Source organism: Camelus dromedarius, chromosome 7 (genome assembly GCF_036321535.1).
Source record: "Camelus dromedarius isolate mCamDro1 chromosome 7, mCamDro1.pat, whole genome shotgun sequence".
NCBI classification, from domain to species: Eukaryota; Metazoa; Chordata; class Mammalia; order Artiodactyla; family Camelidae; genus Camelus; species Camelus dromedarius.
In genome coordinates, this window is record NC_087442.1 from 64,805,799 (window position 1) to 64,813,100 (window position 7,302).

General features: G+C 35.8%; 1 long non-coding RNA gene across 3 annotated transcripts in view; it reads left to right on the top strand.

The window, feature by feature from the left end:
• Nucleotides 1-5,858, top strand: part of LOC116153975 (uncharacterized) — a 445,662-nt gene extending 439,804 nt beyond the window's left edge. For all 3 annotated transcript variants that reach the window (XR_004137755.2, XR_010381710.1, XR_010381709.1), the window contains one exon: nt 5,685-5,858. This is a non-coding gene — a long non-coding RNA (uncharacterized LOC116153975). The remainder of the gene's footprint in view (nt 1-5,684) is intronic.
• Nucleotides 5,859-7,302: the final 1,444 nt, after the last annotated feature.

Below are 7,302 nucleotides of genomic sequence, written 5' to 3' on the forward strand. Positions count from 1 at the left end.
GAGACTGGGATAAGAGATTTATCACCAACTTCATTGGGAAGGGTTCACTGAGATGATAATCTTATTATATCCAGCTCTGAAACCAACACATTAAGAGGGAGACTATTCTTGATAGAAAGGCTTGAGAAGAGTTGGGAAAGCAGTACTAGAGATTTACTGAGGAAATGCCATCTCAAGATGTAGTGAAAAAGGAGGAAAAAAAATTCCGTAAAGAGAGTGAAGAAGAAACCCAAGAACATACAAGACAGAAGGGGGTAAAATCTAATAAGAATGGTAAAAAGGTTTACATTTCTAAATAAATAAAATTTGAGCAGCAACTTTAAAAATCAGCTGGATATGAATCACTCAGGAAATTTTGTTAAAATGTAGAATATAATTTCTGAGAAGGGACCCAACATTTTGAATTTCTAACAAGTTCCCTGGTAATGTCAGTGCTGCTGGTTTTTGGACCAAACTTCAAGTGCCGAGGGTATAGATGAGATAGAAATAGAAACCAGAATGGTCGGGTGAAGCAAAGAAGAAAACACAGTTCATTTCAGGTCCTTGCTCTATACCCATTCTGCTCTATTTCGGTTAGTTCTTAGATGGCACAACATTCCTGCTGTATGAGTTTTTAATAACTATCATGCATTTAATCCTCTTGGTGTATTTGGATTTCAGAGAAAGGATTGCTTGTTCAAGGGGAATAAATCTTAAATAGAGATCATATTTGGGTGAGGCTAAGTTTCCTGATCCTCATAATTTCATGGACCACTATTATTCTAGGAATGAGAGAGGTAACACTTATGCCCCTGGTGTTCTTCTCAAAGAATTTAAAAAATCATTCCTGTTACTTTTCTTTAACAGTAGTACCAAAGTAGTTCAGATTTTGTTGACTCTCATTCTGAACACATATTATCTTTAGATTCAACTAAATCTAGGTTTTAAAAGCAAGCTATGGCAATTTCTTTTTGAAAAATTTCTATATGGTTACATTTCATTCCAAGTCTCCTCCAGAATCTATTTTGGGGATGTGAATGAGGTTTGCCATCACCCACAACTTCTGATGATATTAGTGATTTCCATGCTGAACTTTTTATATTTTTCACTTTTTGTTTTGCATTTCTGCCATATCTCCATAGTGAGAGGAACAGATGATTTCTAGCTATAGTGTGGTTATTTCTCCTGGACTATCTGGGTGTGCTCAGTCACAGCTCTGTTTCAGTTATGTTGCTTTTTTCTTCTACTCTGTGGATATCTTAGTCACTGGCCTGCAACAAAGCTGGAATGAAGTATCAGAGGTGTGAAGGTTGGCCTTGCATTTACAATGAGGTGGTTTGTGGTTTTTGTTTTCCTAAAGAGTTCTATCTTCTCATCCTCTGCCTCGGTGGCTTTACTTGCCTGATGGGAATCTGCTGATTCTTTGTGTGTGACTTCACCCAACCTTTTAAGAAAGTACTTCTCAATATATTCAATTTGGCATTTCCAGGCAAAATTTATCATATGTTTTTGCATAGAGAATATATGAGCCTGCTTCCAAGCCTCCTAGCAGGGACTTTGTTTCATAAGTGGTAAGGAGAGAAAATGAAGCTGAAATTCTTATACAGGGCTACTTGGGTGTCGATAATAAGCAGCCAGGCATCCTGGTTTACTTGTAAGCATATCGTGGGTATATAATCCCCACTGATATTGCTAAATCATTATGCATTGTTATCATAAACAATTCATATAATTCTTTCAGTGATTTTTTTCAAAGTTTATATCTTTTCTCATTAATTTTTTCAAGTTCATGAAATATAACTGAAAGTCATCACTAGATCTTATTTACTGGACAGTTACCTTCAAGACATACATAATACACAAAAAAATCCTAGAACCCTGGACCACCTTTATACAAAATCTTAGTAAATTTAAATTACATTTGCCAACTTATGCTACCAAGTTCTAGTCCAAACTAAAGCAACTTAGCTAATATTTTTATTCTTGCCTCAATGGTTGAGTTTTATGACTGAGTAGAGTGTTTTTATTTTTCATTTTTGTTCTTTTCCTGTTTCCATAATTGCTACTTGTTCTATTTTGCAATTTCTTTTCTTTCATCCATACACAGTTGAGAGTAATTGCTGCAAAAGGGGGTATTTTCTATTTTTTTCCTAACAAACAGTCCCCTTTTCAATTATTCAGATTTCCTAGAAGGAGAACATGACGTAAGACACACATACTAGTTTTACTGAATGAGGTGGATGCAGCAGTGCAGCAACAAAAGTGAGGATAAAAGGGGAGCACGGTGCTCTGCAGAGCTGACAGGTTTCCTGGAAAATACAGCTGGTTACAGGGTGCTGTGTCTGCTCAGGGAGAAGAAGAGGAATGAGTTCGTCTGATTTCTTCTTGTTTCCTATCCATTACTGGTGACAATTAATTTGAAAGGGTGGTAACATTTTCATGTAATCTGGTCCTTCCAAGCAGCTATTGGGGAAGCCAGATTCAACACCCAGCAAACCTGCTGCTAGCAACCAAGTAAGAGCTTGCAGCTTTCTGTCTGTCTGTCTGTAGCTTGGGTATGAAGCGGGTTCTGCAAGGCTCATCATCAGAGGCAGGAGGAAAGCTTCCATGTGGGAAGCTAGCAGTGCACAATCTTAGCAGAGAGGCATGTCTTCCATTTTTATTATGGTTTTCATCCACTAAAAAAAAACTCTCCTGAAGGTTAGTTTTATATTCTGGAATAGTTCAAAGCATCCCATCGTGAAGCTACTTCTCACCCCTTTCTAGGGACCCCTCACATTCAGATTGTCTTGTCTAATCATTTTATTTATTTATCTGGATTTTTCAGTGTACCTTTCTTCCCCCATATATTCACAACTACCTTTTCACATTGCAGCATCCAAGCAAGGAGTTCCTAGATAGGATCAAACAGTGTCTTAGTCAGTGTTGGCCGCTATCACAGAACACCATAGGCTTGGGGTTCTTATGAACAGAAATTACTTCTTAAAGTTCTGGAGGATGGAATTCAGACCATACTGTCAGCATGGTTGGGTTCTGATGAGGCCCCTCTTCATCGTTCCAGACTGTTGATGCCTCCTCGTGTTCCCATGTGGCAGAAGGGATCTAATGAGCTCTCTGGCCACTTAGAAGGTCATCTAGAAAAACTATCACATTAGGAGTTGGATTTCACCATATGAATTTAGGGAGACACATTAAATCCATAACAAGGAGATACTCAGTTTGAGGTAACTGATCTTTTCCTTTCAGTTACCCCTGTATCTGAACATCTAAAAATTGAAACAGTACTTAACTATATTTTTCTAGAGTGCTTAAATATATAAGTACTTATGATTTGCAAGTCTGATTAACTAGAAATACACATTTGAAAATTGTAATCACTTTTGCCTTTATTGAAGAACTGACTATAAGGAATGCATTATTATTATAGAAAACTGGAATAATAGGGAAATATTCCATTATTCTTCTATTTTCTATTTTCTATGTTTCCACTCCCTTTAAGCAAGTCTTAAGCCTTGTTTCATGGAGAATGGCATTTATTTCCAGTTTTACCTGTAGCAGATAGGAATCTATTGATATGCTAAGCACTGGTTCTTTTGGAAGTTCAGACCATAAAATGTACAAATCAAATGATCTTTATTCTAGGCCGTTGGTTAGCTTGTGCTTTAACTTTGGCTCGCTCGTCACACACACACGTTTTGCTGCTTTGGTGTGTTATGATGACAGGAGAGGAGTTGGGAGGCACAGCCATCATAGGCGTGCTCAGCTGTCCCTTTCATAGGATGCCACTAGACCTTTTCCTTGTACTGAACAAATCCTCTTATGTCTTTGAAGAAAGAAGGCGGTTCTCTCTGCCTGTTGACTGAGTTCAATTTAAAACCTTGTAGGGAGAATTTCACACCACGCAAGCAGAAACAGTTTTATGGCCTCTATTTTCAGAATCTCTTTTCAAATTACCATCATATGCCCAAGAGGCATATGAGGAAAGACAATCTTTGGAGGTTAAAACAGCTTTTACCTTTTAAATCCCAAATTCAAGTAAAGGAATTGCTTGGCTTATAAGCGTTTATTTTTCAATTTGAAATTCCATTCGTCAAGAAATACATTCTTGTGGAAGCAGAGAAAGAAATGCTTGTCTAAAGCAACTAAAGCAACTCTTTTCTAGAAACATTAGTCGCATCCAGAGTGCAAATCCTCTCACAATTCACCACCTGTGTAAGTAGATGATGAAGTTATTTCCCCCACTTTTTAAAAGATAGTGTTATTGCACTGATATGCATTTAGATTTATTTATTTTCAAATGCAGTACAACTCATTTTAAGTACTCATCATGCTTAAGGGAAAGCTTTATTTAGTTTCCATGTTTCATAATCCTCGACATTTTCACTCACATTCTTGGGGGAGAAATTGAAGCATCCGGATTGACATGATTGAGGATTATTGTAATCCATATGAGGATGTGATGCAGCATTCTGTTTTACACAGCATAACTTAGTTTTAGTTATGTGTTTCTTACTGTGAAATTAAAATTGGTTACTTCTAATATTTACCATGAGAGGTGGGCCTGGAATTTAAAGTTGGATAAATCTTTGTAGAACTCAAAAATTGTTACAGAAAATTCATGAATGAAATAGACATCATGGTAGATAATAACCAATGCATCAATTTCTAAATATCCAAAGGTAAATAAATTAACTGATTTTATGCATAATCTGTTCTCTGAGCAGAATTTCTTTGAGGATTCTGAAAAATGTTTATGTATGCACATTTAAGGATGAATTTAGGCAAGGGGAAATCAGGTACCAACATGTCCAGCTATGAGAGCAGTTGCTAAGTAGATGGTCATTTGTTGGTACAGTGTGTAGTACTTGCCAGGGTTGTAAGACTGGCATGAGGATTCGAGTCTCCAGAGTCCTGGCCAATTGTCTGTAATTACTGCTAAGACCTCAATAACTCATTTAAAAACATTTTTTCACATATATATTTTTAAAGTGAAGTACAATGTTGTGTTAGTTTCTGGTGCACCGCATAGTGATTCAGTTATGCATGCATATATACATTCCTTTTCATATTCTTTTTCATTAGAGGCTATTACAAGATAATGAATATAGTTCCCTGTTCTGTACAGTAGGACCTTACTGCTGATCTATTTTATATATCATAATTAGTATCTGCAAATCTCGAACTCCCCTGGAGGGAGTAGAGGAATAACTCTCAAACAATATGTCTTTCATGTTCAGGATAGATGAAATAGAATTATTTCCTGATTAAGTTTATGCCTTTACTTTTCAGAAAAATGAAAACAAGTGTATTACAAATGTAAAAAGAAAAACCATAGATACTTTCACATTTTTGCTGAAGTAAATAAAGTTTTTGGTTTTTTGAAGGAAAAGGAAAATTAAAAACACAATTATAAATATAGTATTTTTCTATCAGACATGAAAAATATTTTAAAATGCTAAGCATTTACCTAGAGTTAAGTCACTAACAATTTCAAATCTCTAGGAAATAGTTTAAGTTTTGAAACAAGATGAGAATTATATGTCCAGGAAACTAAAGTGGTCATCAGAAAGCTTGTTTAATAAAACCAGTATAAGATAACTGGTTCACATCAATGAACAAAAGCCAGAAACTTTACTGCAGGAGGCCAAATAGCTACATTCACACATCAGTATTTTAAACTAAACAGACTGGTTTCTGTTCCCCAGATCACTGCCAATTGGGAACCACCACCATCAAGACGACGCTGGCACCTCTCGAGGCAAGTGTAATAATACAAGGAGAGGGAGACACCCTATCAATAACCTGAGAGCATGGAGTCCCGGGAAAGCAACCAAATTAGTCCCAGGCATCACTAAGAGCATCACTGAACTGTGTCACAGTAAGAGGCAAGTGCATAATAGTAAAAACTTTTTCTTTAAAAAGGTTAATCTATTTATGTATTTTGGAAAATTCACTTTTTCAACACATGATTCTGACAGTACCCACCAGTGTTTCCAGTATTAAGTAATGAAAGTTACTTTGTTCTATTATTAGTTGATAATGAAATATTGGCTATTATATGTTCAAGAAACATATGGCTAATACATTTATAAATGAAAGGAGTTTGAGTGTATTGGACAGATTCATAGAGGAGGAGCAGGTGCAGATGCTTTTAACAATTACTTAAGCTGCAGTAAATTCAGTTTCTTACAAGATGTAACTGACTTTCTAGTATAATCAATTCCCTAATCCTGTGCATAGACCTGATATTGGAACCATGCTGTCCAATACTGGGGTGCATGGACTGGCGGAACTAGAGAGGTAGGCACATTTTATTTTAAAAGTAAAATTTAAAATGTTAAAATATTTTCTATTTAATATATAGATCAACAATGGTGTCATTTCTTAATCCACAGATCAGAAAATCCTATGCCTAATCTATAGCTCCTGAACTGCTGTAAGGAAAGACCGGGTCTCTCATTATACAGAAGGGCAGCTTTACCTGCAAAGCAGTGCTGTTTGTTGTCCAGTTACACGAACTTACGGCTTACAGTAAGGACTAAATTCAACCTCGCATCACAAATCTCCAAAGGCTAAGCATCAGGAATATAAATAGGAACTTTACTGTCTATTTCAGTTGAGACATGTGAAATTTAATCCACACAAACTGTGTTCTTTATAAGGATAAATAGTGATAAATGTTGAGATATGATCTTGAAGTTTCTTCTTAGGAGCAAAAGGTAAACATCAAACACCGTTAGATCTGTTTTTCCACCCGAGTAAAAGTTCCAGAAAACACATCAAATACTACGATACCTCACGAGTTGTATACTTTGGTCTGTATCTAGTGCTGGACAACGGAAATTCCTGAAATAGAAAGTGTATTAAATGGATTTTAAAACAAGGTACTCAGTTTGGAAGTTTTAGTATACAGTGTCTCAAAAACTGATTTTCAAAACCAGTCTCAGATTGTTCGACACAGACAGTTTTAGTAATGAAACTTAGCATTGCTGATAACTTGAGCATCCTATGAAAAAATTGTTATTAACAAATGTTTTCTTTCATAACAAAAAAATTTTAAAGTAAAAAAGCTTGCCACATACCATCATCAATGTCGGAGCTCTTCTGAGATTTAAAAAAAAAAATTCTAGTTTAAGTTTGCAGCTTTAACTATACACCTGAAAGGCTCTCCTTACAGCACTCAGAGAAGCACTTTGGAAACAAAGATGTGGAAACCCAAAGTGAACAGAGTACTATGTGGTTACTTTTACAAAAATAAGACCTTTAATAGCAAAATCTTAAAATACTATGTAATGACATGGGTAATGGTTTTGAAACTTGAGT